This window comes from Perna viridis, chromosome 12 (assembly GCF_037379345.1).
Source record: "Perna viridis isolate PV_CMFRI_1.1 ecotype Kerala chromosome 12, ASM3737934v1, whole genome shotgun sequence".
In the NCBI taxonomy this organism is placed as follows: Eukaryota; Metazoa; Mollusca; class Bivalvia; order Mytilida; family Mytilidae; genus Perna; species Perna viridis.
This window is the reverse complement of record NC_142456.1, coordinates 7,621,202-7,636,361: the sequence shown is the minus strand read 5'-3', so window position 1 is coordinate 7,636,361 and position 15,160 is coordinate 7,621,202. Positions and strand designations below refer to the sequence as shown.

Sequence of the window (15,160 nt, the reverse complement as noted above, 5' to 3'; positions counted from 1 at the left end):
TCTTTATCCAAAATATTTCGAAACAATCGGAAGCCAAGTCAAACACTATATGTAAATGTATAATATATCATGTTTACTACACGTATAAACATAAAATAGTCGAATCATTGATATTATCATTATCATTAGAACATAATTATTGTTAGGATGTACATCATATACATGTATGTAACCCAAAAAAATCAACTTCGGTTACATGATTTTTCAAAAAAAGTAGATGTACAGTTATTTCACCTTCCTAATTAAACAGAAAACTAGATCCTCTAGGAAGCCTGAATCGCTCACCTGGTCTTTTCAGCTTCCTTAAGCTGGACTCTTGACCTTACTTTAATTTTGTCATAAGAATTATTTAATCAATAGAGAGCATCTTAATTACCGGGTTTTCATATTATAAAACAAATTTTCTCAGTTATTTCCAGAAATCTTCAATTGGACCCCTTATGGTCTATTTTTAGTATCATTGGCCATGATTTTTGTCTGATCAATTTTGGTTACAATCCATCCAGTAATTCAGATAAAGATTTTCAACATTATAAATACAAAAATTCTGGAAAAAGACATTCAGTACCCATAACTTATTCATCCGTCAAGGGATCTTTCTGAAAAAAATTTTTGACATGGGTCAATCTAATCAAGTTCAACAATATGCTAAATTTTGTTTTAATCTGTCCAGTAGTTTCGGGAGGAGAAGATTTTTAAGATTGGAAATGTAAAATTCGGGAAAAAATCCATTTCAGTACCGTCAGAAACATTCATACAAACTTTGGTTACAATCTGTTGATCAGTTTCAGAGGAGAAGATGTTGGAAAAAGTTTACGGACGACGGTCATATAGTGATGGCAATAGCTCAAATGGACTTTGGCCAGGTGAGCTAAAAAACAGTTTTAATCAACATGTTTACATTTTATAAAGTACTAAATGTAAAATGTGGGGCATATTCTCTCAACATAACGTAGCATCTATAAATCTCATCATATACACGTGTTATTGCTAATAAAAGTAACCGAAGCAAGGAAAAATAGACAAAGATGTTTAATTGCTACATCTTAGCCGAAACAATAGAGATAATAAATTTAAGCCACGTGGAGGAGGTTGATTTCTCATCACGTGACAGTGGAATTCTTCCTATCTATTTCCAATGGAAGATACTTTCGTGTTTAGGTTACGTTGAAATTACGCGGTTAAATGATAATTTTACCTGAATTAAAAGTTAAAGAGATGAGTTCCTTGATCAGCGGAGTGTTTTTATTGGTGAGATGATAGTGAAAAATGAATTAGATAGTACGAATTGTCCACGCTTATTCAAGCAGGGAAAGAATTTATATCATGTTATAGTTAGAAGAAATATGTAAACTGAGAGGAAAAGCGACGTAAGTTATGAATACTAGAAGCTCCCTCAGGGTGTTCAAACTCATCACACCTGCATATAAAAACCTAAATTTATGTAAATCGGGACATTTTCCTAATCTAGAAAACAGCCAGCGTGGACTATTGGCGAAAAAAGAGCAGTAGAAGTTAAATTTTAAATTAACCTTTACAACGATTGACCAGCATTTAAGGAGAAAGTTGACCATCCGTTTAAAAATGTGATACTCCGGTTTTAATTTCTCGGTGACATTTTTATAAGTAATGTGAAACTTAGTCCCGATTAGTTATTGCTACTGTGCGGATAAAACTCTTGCCATTTTAACTCAGGATGGACACCAGAGCACATCGTAACTGAATTAAAGGTTTAATGTTTACATCTACGCATCAGAGGGAATCGTTCATGAACTAATAAGGATTTACAACAAAGGTAAGTGTGTCAATATTAAATACTTTAAATTACTTTCTCCCATAAACAGTTAAGTGTACTGTTTACTTAAAATCTGTTTGTTTTTGTATCATTCAAGTGCCTCAATAAACATTAAAATGTTTGATCTTGAATTTTCTACTTGATTTGGTTTTCGAATTCCAATGTGTTGAATTAAAGTTTTTTTTATAATATGAACTCGGTACGTACAAATCTGAAATTTTCAAACTTGATTTTTAGTTGTATTTAATTCATTTTAATCATCTGAAACAGAAATTAGCTTATACATAGCAAACGAATATGTACTAAACTGCATAAACACATTGTGCGCATTACATTGGATGTGTAAATTAGAGAAAACGTAGAATCATATGAATTAAATTAGGTTACGGCTTGTCTGATTAGATAAGACAATGATGCACGTACATTGCATGTGCATAGGATAACATGTGCCAACTTCATTAAGCTATCATTACCAGATGACGACTGTTTTCATTACTGATAAAACAATAGTAGCGCATCATAGTCACCTTACAAATAAAGCTCCTTTGAAACTCTGGAATGTCCGTCAAAACATTCCAATGACGTGGAATAACCGAGCATCCAGGTCGGGTAGGTGACACTTGGTGATATAGATAGTTTAATGAATATGTTGTCTTTTGAAAAAAAATCAATTTCTAAGAATCAGGAAAACAAATGTGCTCAGGATTTGAAAGGCTGCAGTGAATGATGCATTTTCATCTCGTTATAATACTTCATTAATTAATATAACTTACTTTAAGGTTAATCATTTTGTGTTTCTTGCATGAACATGTAAATATGGTTTTGGTTCAATATACATACCTCCTCAGAGGCAAATCCAGATGTACAAAGTGAGGTTCCGATCTAAAAAAAAAATAATGGGACAGGCTATCATTTACTCAATTTTTCCCAAACCTTGCACACAAAAAACCCCAAAATTTTCAAAAGAAGGAGTCTCATATCCCTGAGCACCTTTGGATCCACCACTGCGTCTGTCGTCATTTATTATCAATTATTGTTGAAGTATCAAGTTTTTGTTTTAATTCCATCATAGTTAATGAAGTCCATGCATCAAAAACATCATTTTTTATTTTATTATTTAATTTCTGTTGGTAACAATATGATTCCTACATTGTACCTTAAGATCCGGGCTTAAGGTATTTCATTTCTTATAATTTATGATCCATTTAATTATCCGATGTATAAAATTTTTAAATGGCAAATTCCGGAGCATCTCTTTATTAATGTTCACCGTCCGTGAAAAAAAAGCAACAGACCGATTAAATTTTTACATCCATTAAAATTTTGCTGAATGGAACATAGTATAGTTAAGTATGTAGAATTCCTTGGATAATATAAAGTCAATGAACACATGGTACAATTTTTTTAATTCATTTTCAGGAAAGATGCTTAAAATGGACATGCATTCCTGGGCTTTATCAACTAACCCACTGATTCGGAAAAACTTGCTGCTCCAATCAGCTGTTGGGACTATTTTGTATGTATTATCTTAACAACATATAATTTTATCTTGTGTAAGATATAACGAACATCTCCATTTTACAGATGATTGTTGTCAACGAAAAGTAAAGCCATTTAGCGTCGATCAAATCTCAGAAATTCGTATTACGATCTTCCAAAATGCATTAGCCTTTATTCATATTAGACACATTTTTACATTTCTCTCTCTTGATTTATTCAAGTTCATGATATTGTATATATTAAAACACATTTTTTTAACAAGAACGTTTCAAATATCGGGCGATGATACTTAGAATTTATCTTATTTCTTCAGTATCTTGGTCGTATCAGCGAACGTGTTAGATTCAGTACATGTTGGTATGTTATAGTGCTGTTTAACGCCACCTAGCGGCATTCAGAACTATATGCAGATGTACAGACAGTATATAAACTTGAACTAATTCTGTTATCTTAAAACGTCATTATAAAGTAAAACAGTGAAAACTGTATGAAACGAATCCTTTTTGGACTTTAAAATTATTTTGGTTTAGACAGGTGTTTGGTTCACATAGGTTTAAAATATATTCAGATTGATGAAGAGACATTTTCAGCTATAACCTTGGTTCCCTTGATTACGCTTTCAAAAAAGTGTCTGGTTCAGATAGGGTTTTGGATTATTCAGGGTTCGGTTGACAGGTTTTACCATACCTGTCGAAACTGACTAAATCCTTATTTAATCGGAAGGATGATTATACTCGTTTGAAACTTACTGTTGACGCTGCAGACATCCCTTTCGCACAATATTGCAAGAATTTTGCAATGTTGAGGGTAGTGAATATTATTCGCGACGTTATTTGATAGTCAACCGACGTCTTATTTGAAGACTGTCCCGAATTTCGAAAGGCCTACTTTGAGCGTGGGGAAAACAAACAAACGCGTCTGCTCGGGGCTTTGGAAAACATAATTGTATATGGTCGGTACAATTAAAGAAAACAGAAACGTTTTGATTTTTTTTTGTCAGTATATACTTTAGTGGTATTGTAATGTTTTAAGCACTAAATGAAAGCAAAATCCGTTCCTTCTGCCAAAATTTAAAAATAAAATGACAAGTACAAAAGTAACACGAAAGAAAGAAAACGGGGAATCTTCATATGACTGATTTACATACTTTCACGTAAAGAACACCTCGCTTGCAATAATTAAAAATTCATGCAACCTCTACAATACAAATACATGTATAAAATGGAACAAAAAGACACAAACAGTAAGGCTAAGTTTAAAAAAAAAAATGTTTCCTATTACCCTACTACCCTTTTTTCAGCTAAAATAGTGCACCTTAATTTTTTGAGTCTACATTTTTTTTTCTTATTCAATAAGCAAGGTGTTGAGGTCTGCTTGTTTCTCCTATAGACTAAATGTAAAAGAAATAGTAATATACAAAAAATACCTATTTTTTTTTCAAAGGTGTAATAAGAATCGCATATATTTTTTGTTTTGGCCTAAACTGCCACAGTAATTAACAAGCTGTACTTCACTTAATATTACAAGACAGTAATGGGAGTATGTAATAGCGAACTTGGTGCATGGCATAGCCTAATTATGTGTTATCGTATCAGAATGCATGGAATTATACATTTTTCTATTGTGTAAACGTAGACTCTGTCAAACAACGAAGAAGTTGTTATCTTTATCTGTTTCATATATGAACACAGCTGACATTCATTTTCATTTTGTCTGGCGACCCAGGGCACAGGAGGTCATTGTTAATATAATTGTTACCATCCATTTGTTCGTCGCCCAAAATTCTCTGACTTGATAAAGGTATATTAATTAAAAACAGCCTTTATATGTTTTAGAACGCATTTTTAAAATTTAGCAAAGTTTTCAATGTATTGCATGGACACACATGTGAGATAACTCAAGCATAAGAAGCGATTTTAAGTAGCTGGTTGTCCTTAGACACACGTCATATAATCGACTGCGTCATTTCAATATTGAGTGAAGTTTTGTACATTTGCTGGTTTCACGCTAGACAGCATTCCTGTAGCCAAATACCAATACCCATGTTGCTATAATTGTCAATAAAGGAACTTAAAATACGTTATGCCCCATTCATGCACATGCACAATGGAGTTAAGCCACAGTACTTTTATCAATCCCCTTTTCTACTGAAAACCACAGTACTTTTATCAATCCCCTTTTCTACTGAATTGTGACTATCTTAGATATGGGCCATGATGTGTAGCAATCTCATTCTGTTCTGCATCGAATATAGGTTTTATTTGATGTTATTTATACTTCTATTAAATTCCCAAAATCAACTACCCAATAAATAGAACAGATCAAAACAAAACAAATTCTTCGAAAAAAAAATACGAAACTTTTTGTTAATATGTTTTTCCTACAAAATGTAGCTGGTCAAAAACAGTATTTGATTTCAGAACGCAGAGCCTCCCAAAACTATATGCATTCTTTACCACATCTTTACATCCATTGCCGCGAATTGGTGTATATAAATTGACCGGTAAACTTAGTTAACGTTCTCCTTGTACTACCTGACTTGTAATTAATATTTGTAGCTAAAAGGTCACGTAAATAAAACTTCTCATTTTTCTTTGTCACTAGATTTTCGGCCTCGGGCATATTTTCTTTAAATCTAGAGTGAGGTGTGACGCTTGATTTCGGGGACTGATACTTGAAGGTTAAAAGTGTACATATACAAAATTATAGAATGATTGCGTATTGTTAATAGTTGTATCAATTCCATCTACTTCATACTGCCTGAAGAAACTTCATTTATTTCATACCTTGCTAAACTGAATGTAAAATATTTGAGCTTCTTCTTCGATCGATATTTTATACATGCATATTCTTCGTACACTATCGACCGAAAACAAATACCGTGTAAATAAAGACTACATCGTAAATTCGTTGATGAAAACGTATATATTTAAGTAGCAGTCTTCGTAAGAATCATGCAAATTCTGTAATATGTAATACATCCCAAAAAAGGCCACACATTTTTATTTTTGCAATTAAGTTGTCTTATGGGTCTTTATTATGAAATGTACAATTAATCATTTCCAATTTGTCTGTTCTTAGAAGATAATCCACATCGCATATTATATTGTTTCTATTGTATTTTACTGTCGTTTACAGAGTTGTCTCCCTTAATTTTGAATTCTACAGTATATTCCATATAATATTTATCTCCCAAGAACAAGGGTTATATAAACCCACATTTTACTTTCCTGTTTACTATAACATTTAAAACAAAATATCAAAATAAAAAATATGTAGGCTTTCCAACCATGAATCAATATAGTATAACTTCATGAGCATAGTGCAAACATTACTGAACTATATCAACATGCAATGTTTTAGTCGATATATAATACATACATGTTAAATGTAAAAAAAAATTATAAAAAAAAGTAACTATATATCTGCAAGTATAAGATAAATGATAATCAACAACTTAGTTCTGGTACAAATGTCATGTACTTGCATAAAACTATTAAAAACAAACCGATGCAATTTTAAAACCGCAATAAAAATCATGCCCGTGGCAGAATTTGCGCCATATGTTCATGTGAGGTGCCCAATGTGTCAGATGGCCTCCATATCAGTATATACATAAATGTCACGATTAACACAAATCTTACATGTATAAAGAACAAACAAACAATTTTCAGCGTGTAGAAATTTGTTAATTAATTTTGTACAAGAACAATAAATGAGTGATTGGGACAAGCTTGGAATTTACACATAATGTTTACAGTAGCGGAAACAGAAATTTTAAAAAGACTATTATTTGCTCGGTTGTTTTTCCAAAATTTGGCACGAAATTTAAAAAAAATTCCGACAAAAACGGATGAGAGTTTCTATCCCGGAACCACCCCCTCCCGCCCCCTAAATTCGCCTCTGGTTTTGTCGGTTAGATAAATGTTATGATTCTTTCTACAAATCTACTTATGTTATTCATATTTTGAGCCACTCAAATGAGAAAGAAATATTTTGTTCTTCAGTTCGTACGTCTGTGCGTCTTAATATGAGAACTACCATGGAACAATTCGTTACGAGAATGTTAGTGCATTATTTTGCTGATCGACAAAACACAGTAACTTCCGAATATATGGTGTCTCCAAACTTGCCTTAAGGTCCCGGTCCCGTTATGTTGCGTAATTTAAATTTCAAGTGGCATTAATTTAAACATGTTCGCGTGTTTAAAATCGCTTTATTATGAGTTTTTCTTTTTCAAGACTTTTTACCTCTCAAAGTCTTATATGTACCAATACACTTATGTCCGTAGGATCTCACTCATATTGCGTCATATTGCAGATTTGATAAACACTCATCGTATTCTTTTAAATCAGTGTTTGCTCGCATTATAAATCTTTTTTTCAAAACAAATCCCTTTTCTGTATATTTTAATACATATATGGGCTTTTAAGTACTATATACTTTAACCGGTTGTGGACATGTTTGTATATTATGTGTTCAGTTATTGAACTTTATGGCTTTTTAGCCACAAGAAAACCTTCGTGTGTATCATGGTCCTTGGGAGTAATTTATAAACCAACTATGCAGGTATGTACTTCTCCTTCAGGATGAAACTATTTACACATTAATCATACCAGTATGAACAAAATTTCTACACTTTCATTCTGTTTTATTCATGGACACGTAGGCCTCTCATTAGACTATGGGATAACTCCATGTTCTGTTTAACATGCTGGAGATGGGATAATGACCGGTAGTATAGATAGTGGTATGTATATTGTTTTGAACTTATGAATGGTAAAACACTTTAACCAGACAGTGTCGGATTGATTTCTGGGGGTTTACCATTCTGTTAAAGAATTTTATCGATTTCATGGCAAATTTTGGGCAAAATGAAAACATAAACATAAATAACCTGGACCCCCCCCTTTTTTTCAAAATTTCTGGATCCGACATTGTGACAAAGGAACATGCGTATATAACTTTAAAATTAAAATGAATATACGTTTTTTGTAGTGTTTTTAATACTTTCTCTTTCATTAATAAGCTATGTACATGTGTATACATGTACATATGTGTGTTTGTTTTCATATTCATTTACCGGCTGTATGTAATTCAACGCTATGTTAGTTACAAACATACATGCACATTCACATTCACTTACAGAAAGCATATTATATGTGAATTCATCAGCAGCAAAATGTTTGAAAAGGTTGAATTGAGACTGAACGTTTTTAATTTATACCTTTGCTGTTATTGAAACAGAATACACCACAAATTACGTGCGCAAAAACAAATCAGCTTGGAACATGGAGGCTTTCTTACATGCATGCCCATTCTGGGGAGATTAGTATGTCTTGACCGTTTAAGCGCACGCGAAAGAAATAAATATGAAATATGAAAAAGAAACATGCATAGTAAAAAACTTCATCCTTACATAACGATACAGCTTAATGAGATCTATCGGTATTGCTTAAATGAAATGTATGTTTAAATTTCTTTTAAATTAAGCCAGATCTTACTTTATCCCTTAATTCTGTTGGTATGATCGCTATACTAGTAAAGCTATAACTGTTCACTGGCAAAATGTTTTGCATGCATGCCCCTCCTACAAAATTGCTTTATTCTTACTAACGGTTAGACATAAATGATAACCCGGATTTATATAAAAAGAAGTTAACAAGAACCTACGCCATTTTCACTAATAACAATATTTATGGATGACGTTTGAAACTCTCGTACAAATATTATACTACTATACAATCTTGCGTGTCCAAATAGTTTAAGTTAACATTATTGCTTTACTTCTGAAACTTATGAATTTCTGTCAACCTGACACATGTCATGTCCGATGATAAACACGTACCTATAGACTTAATTCATGTTTTAATACTGTCACTTGGTAGATCCAAATGTACATTGTACTTATAGCGATATATATTGGTCACAGAAGATTTTGACCAGGAAATAAATGTACTTTTTTCAATGCTTACCTTGACAAATCATTTATGAAACAAGTATAATATTCTCAAGGACACGCCTGTTTATTTCATATAGACAAAAAAAAATATCACGTAAACCTTGCCTTTGACCCTTACCGTCGTACATGTAATCAATATATTAAAAAGTCTACCTTGGTCTCAGATTTTATTTTGAAATAAATATTGAATGACGAAGATGCGATTTTGCAATGACTTAAGTTTTTTTCTATCACTACAGTCAAGCTCATATAAAATATGTCAATTCCACAGGTCAACGCAGGGGGCCATTATTTTGAGTTTTGCCATTTTGTGTATTCCCCACAAGGAATCTAAAGAATAATAATAATAATAATAATAATAATAATAATAATTGAGCAATTTTTCAACGGTGTTACTTTGATTTCTTTGCTTATTATGCGCCACAGCCCCCCCCTCCCCCTCCCCCTACCCTCTCCCTCCCCACCCCAATGACATTGCGAAACATGGGGAAACTATTCGTGTCGTGATTCAGAAATGCACAATTCTGTTTTTACGCTACCGGTAGCTTAGTTTACATTTCTAAATTTTCTGTTTCTGCATTCACATTTTTTCCAAGTTTAACATATGAAGTTGCAGACACTGTATACATGTTTATATGCGCTTTGCACCAAAATTTCCGTCGCTCGACTTATGAGCCTTGAATGTGTACGTTTTATGAAAATGCTGAATAAATGGAAACTTGTTTAAAAAGAAACATGATGCCCACTCACATGTTTTATTCCGGTTATGTTAATTTACACATTAAATGCAGATGATTTATATTGAATGGTATATAAACGTTTACCAATATTCGTCAGTTTTCATTGGAATATCGTTATTTGAAACTACAGACTATCTACATATAATGCCTGTATTTTTATATATTCATGGCGTTTCTCTGACGTTCGAATTTGCGGAAATCAGACTCACTTTTTTCTTCATTTCATTTAGATAATTATAACTAAACCTTAAAATGAAGGCCTTTGTGTGATGCTACAGTAATTACTAATGCACGTGCATGTATGTATACAAATTTGAGACGTCCGCATTTATTGCACACATACAGTTACGGTCGAATCATGACAATATTGAAAAAAGGTCGAATAATCTGTCTGTTTCAAGCTCCCTACCCTATTTGTTTGTGCCTACCCGAAACAATTTATGGCCATTTTGGCTCAAGCACTACTAAAGTCGAGATTGATTCCATATTAACTCAATGTAAAATGTTTTTGAAAATAAAATAGTTTCCCTACGTACCTTCCCCGTTATTTTTTTCTTGCTGGTAGCAGGGAACAATGCTCTCTTTTTTGTTTTTGCCCAATGTCATGTAGATAATTGACTAAAATGATGATAAGCCTTGTGGGTTTGGTTGCATTAAAATTTTAGCTATAATTGGTATTAAATCTGTATTTTATTGTAGTAACTGCATTTAAAGGACAATTTATAGGCCTCTAAATATCTTATGTCAACAATATGTACCCGTCCATATAAGCGTGTAATTGATGACCATAAAATTAATTTATATCAGTTTATGATTGCAGTTGTCAGGGGGTAAATCGGACAGCACAGACACATTAAATCTGTACATTTGACAAACTGACCATGTACAAACACGCATTCTATAGCGGTTTGAGACTGGACAAATGAATTCTTGTGTTCTAGCCTTAATTTTATCAACTTTCACATAACTGTCTAATATGATATACGGTCGAAGGACAGCGTTTGGCCCGAGGCCGAGGCTGACACCAGCTGTTATATATACATTGTTATTTCCAAGCGAATACATCATTGACCATTTTCGACCGTTATCTAGAAGCGAGTGGACAGTTAATTCTCGTACACTATGACCTGGTACGTTAGCGTCAGTGTCACGGCAAGCGTTGCACTGTTAGTGACGAGTTTAAGGTTTGTGTAATATCTTATTTTTCAAATTATTTTAATTTCAATATTTTCAAATTTTATAAACGTTCTTAGTGATAATTACATGTACGCCCTGAAGATATTTATGTTTGTACACAGTTATTTGTATACATGATTTTATAGTAGATTGTGGCAAAAAAAAAAGAAAAATGACCAAAAAAAACGAAAACAAACTTTTTTACAAGCTCAGATCGATCGATTTTAAATGACTGTTTTATTTCTTCTTGATAAAATACATGTAATATAATGTATTAACTAACTAAAAGGCAATGATTTTTTTTAATCAATATAGCAATACACACACACTTACAATTTTCTGAAGATTTTTTTTTAAATCGTATACACTTAACGTTTGACAGACTATTAAATTACCGTCCTTAATAAATATTCCAATGTTGTTTTTACCCAAGTTGATACGGAGACTTTAAATTTATGTGGATGTATTGAGTGTCTGTAATAAAACACTCCATTGTGAGTTGCGATAAAGTGTTCATTTCATTTATGAACTTGCTAGTTTTGTGCCGTCACAGTGAAGTGTTGGTTTTAGGTCGTCTACCGCAGTTTTAAGTACCCGAATCTCTCTCAAGGACCATTATGATTTTGTCATAAATGAAAAATTGCCATAGATGAACCGATAACATTCACCATTAACACCGGGTGCTCATTTAAATCGTCTACGCATGTCTAATAAAAACATACTGATTTTGTTTAAGTTTAGATTTTCATTCCTTACAAATGCGAGACAATTCAACAGAGCTTAAATGTATTTTCAGAAAGGTAGATATAGCAGAGCATTGATTCAAACCAAGCACGTATATTAACTATTCCTTCTAAACGTTTCAATTACATTTTCTTTTTTTAAAGGTTGTTATTTTTTGTGTTTTGGTGGGTTTTTTTCGGGGGGGTGTATTTTTTCTTGTTTAAGAGGAATGTGATGATCACGGTGTCCATTCACAACTTGTTAGTGCAATAACAACTTTTCGCAGCCCGCTGACTTCATGCTTAATATAGATTTATATGATAGGACTGAACAGACATCAACTTCCTCTTTAACCTTTAACGGCTTAATTCATATTTCGGGTTTATGACTGAGCGGGAGATGAAGCTTTGCTGACAGTTTTTCTTGTATTCACAAACATTATTTGTGTGTGTGTGTGTGTGTGTGTGTATGTGTTATTGATACAAGGTTTTTGTTGAATAAGGGAAAGTAATCCATGAAACCAAGATTCAAAAGAAATCAAAAGAATGTAATCCAGGGACAAAGACTAAATATGAAATATAGCGCACATACATGTATCAAATACGTTATGGACAGTCTACCGGTAATTGTAGAAATCAATGCGCAGACTAAGGAACATGAATAAACTTATTCTTTCGTAATCATTACACTCTTGAACAAAGGATTGCGTGCTAATATTAATGTATTTGAAACCAGAGGGTCAGAATTAAATCGGCGATGTAGTGAAAAGTGATATGCCAAATAAATTGTTACGATGAACATACAGTTCCAGCCGACTGCATTAATTGTTAAAGATATATGATGTTGTCCCTTCAAGGCGTTGTACATAAATGTTGATGTTTATTTTTTTTTATCTTCTTGTAGGTACAGAGTACAAATGTTCTACTATAGTACAACTAGACTACCTAGGGTAATCTGCAAACCACACCCGAACTAGGACTTCGTGTCTCTGTCGACTATGTATGAAGTTCAGGATCAAAACGAGATAGTTTTGAAGGTTAGGTGAACGACAGATAAAAGTGAATCTACCCAAAGTCGAATGAAAGACGAGGATTCGTGTCTACAACTCAAATCAAGGTAAATAATCATATAATTTTACAGCGGTCAGAAATAAATATCATTGTTGTTTCTAATTCTGATTTTTTTAGTATTCTTTCTGCATGCAGGTAGGTATTACAGGTTCATGTTCTTACATGAAATCATTTTCGTAAAGCTTCGGAAGTTGTTTTTATTCAAGTATCTCCACGTTTTGGTCAGCATTTATTTATAATTGATTCTGCACAGTTCAAGATTACCGATCAACAAATTACTTATCGATTATACAGGCATATGCCATAACACGCAAGTGCAAGGATGTTGATTTAGAGGATACCATCTTAGTGGGGTTTTTTTGTGTCAGATTTTTTTAATAGTTGGCTGTTCCTGTGTTAAGCGAATTGAACAAGTTGTTCTATATAATTCTTTTAATTTTCAAAGATGTTGCGTCATTTTGTGTAGTTGTTTTTTTTTTGTTTTTTTTTCAATTAACATCGATGTTTCTTTAAAACAGCTGTTGACCAGTTTCCAGAGATAAGTGTTCAAATAACATTTTCAGATACATCGTTTACCGAAGACAAAAGAAATGACGAAAATTTTACTCCAATCTTTTCTTTTCAATAGAAATCGCTTCAGACAATGATGAGGACTTCGTGTACCATTCCTGAGATATATATATGTATACATTGGAAGTTTTCAGTATGTTTGAAGATGTAAGTTAAGGGACGACATTCTGGGCTCCATGTTGAATATTCATGAGACAGTGTGTCCTCCCTTGAGTTGCATTTTAAAATTCTTCAATGGAGTATGGCATGACAGGCAAGAGCGGACTCAAGAGTCGGATGACTTCAGAACGGTAGGTGGATTCTTGTATATAGATAGGAGGTTTGTCAGTATCAAATAGTAATGGTTTGGATTGCAGCTAACAAAACAGTGACATCATACTGGATTGAAAAGCAAGTGACAACACAAGACTGTAAATGTGACGTTTATAAAGGCAGCTGCTCTCAGGAAGTACATTCTGTCTGCGTGTTTGATTAGACCATGAGACAGTGTGTCCTCCCTAAGACCCAGTGAAATGCCAATAGCATCAGGAAGTCTACTCTTATTTTTCCTAGAAACGAGACTAAAATATGTCGAGGGATAGATAAGTCGTTCAGTATTCATAGAAACGGGACGTTTCAATGAAATCAAAGGGTGAACACAAGTAAATAGATATTCGATGAGTGAATAAAAAAAACACAAACATTACATTGAAACTTTAAGCAATCATCTGAAATAACGTTGTAACATCTAAATTGAGAGCACGACTTGAGGAATGACGCAGATGACAACGCAAACAAATGCAAGACCACAAGGCAAAAATAACGACCGACGCAAACAAAACAATGTAACATGAGACATGCAGTACCTTGATTGCTCGCAAGGGTATCGTTGAAGTCTGTTGATGACAATAACTATCATGATGGCATTTAAACCTGCTCATTAACCGAAGGTGGAGAAATTACACTTGGCGGAAACCACTTTCCGCCATCCGCCATCTTAACGAGTTCTGTGCCACAGTAGTACTCATTTCAGTGCCAGAGGGTCGAAGCATCGGCCCCGTCAAAAACTTCTTGTTTCCTTGGTGTCACAGTAGCAAGGCCTTTGTGACGATGAAACGTGACATTGAGAGGCAAAAAGGGGAGGGTCCATAAAGGAAAGTTTTGGTACTTCGCCTTTCATTTTATCAATCAATTATATATATATTTTTTAATTTTTTTGGTCGGATGACTGACGGGTCTAACGTCAAAAAGTTTCTCCCTAGTGCTGTTCCATGTACTGCTCATCATAGCAATTAACACATTTTACCGTAAAATATTTAGGAAATGCTTGTGCTAGTGAAGACGTTACATGAATTCAATAAACAGTGTACACGCATTCATTTAAATATAAGTCTTGGCTAATATGAACCTCATTTCCCAATTAATTGTGTGTCTTTTAAGAAGATTGCAACTGAGCCGTTATTTGATTTATACCAGTTGCTAGAAATAAATGTTTGATTTTTTATTTTTTTTACCTATTTTCCTATAATAACTTTTTCTACAGAAGCGAAGGCCACGCGTCTGGTCCTATTCCCTCCAAAAAAAGCTGCAGGCGTTGTTTTGCTTTAGGCATGCCAAACTCGGATCGGAGATCAACCACAATCAC

The 15,160-nt window shown here is 33.3% G+C and overlaps 1 long non-coding RNA gene across 1 annotated transcript; it reads left to right on the top strand.

Annotated features, from left to right (window-relative positions):
- The first annotated feature begins 992 nt into the window (after positions 1-992).
- On the top strand, positions 993-13,683 carry LOC148601055 (uncharacterized). Its single transcript, XR_015917203.1, has 3 exons — positions 993-1,795; positions 3,215-3,311; positions 3,609-13,683. It is a non-coding gene; the product is annotated as an uncharacterized LOC148601055 (long non-coding RNA).
- Positions 13,684-15,160: the final 1,477 nt, after the last annotated feature.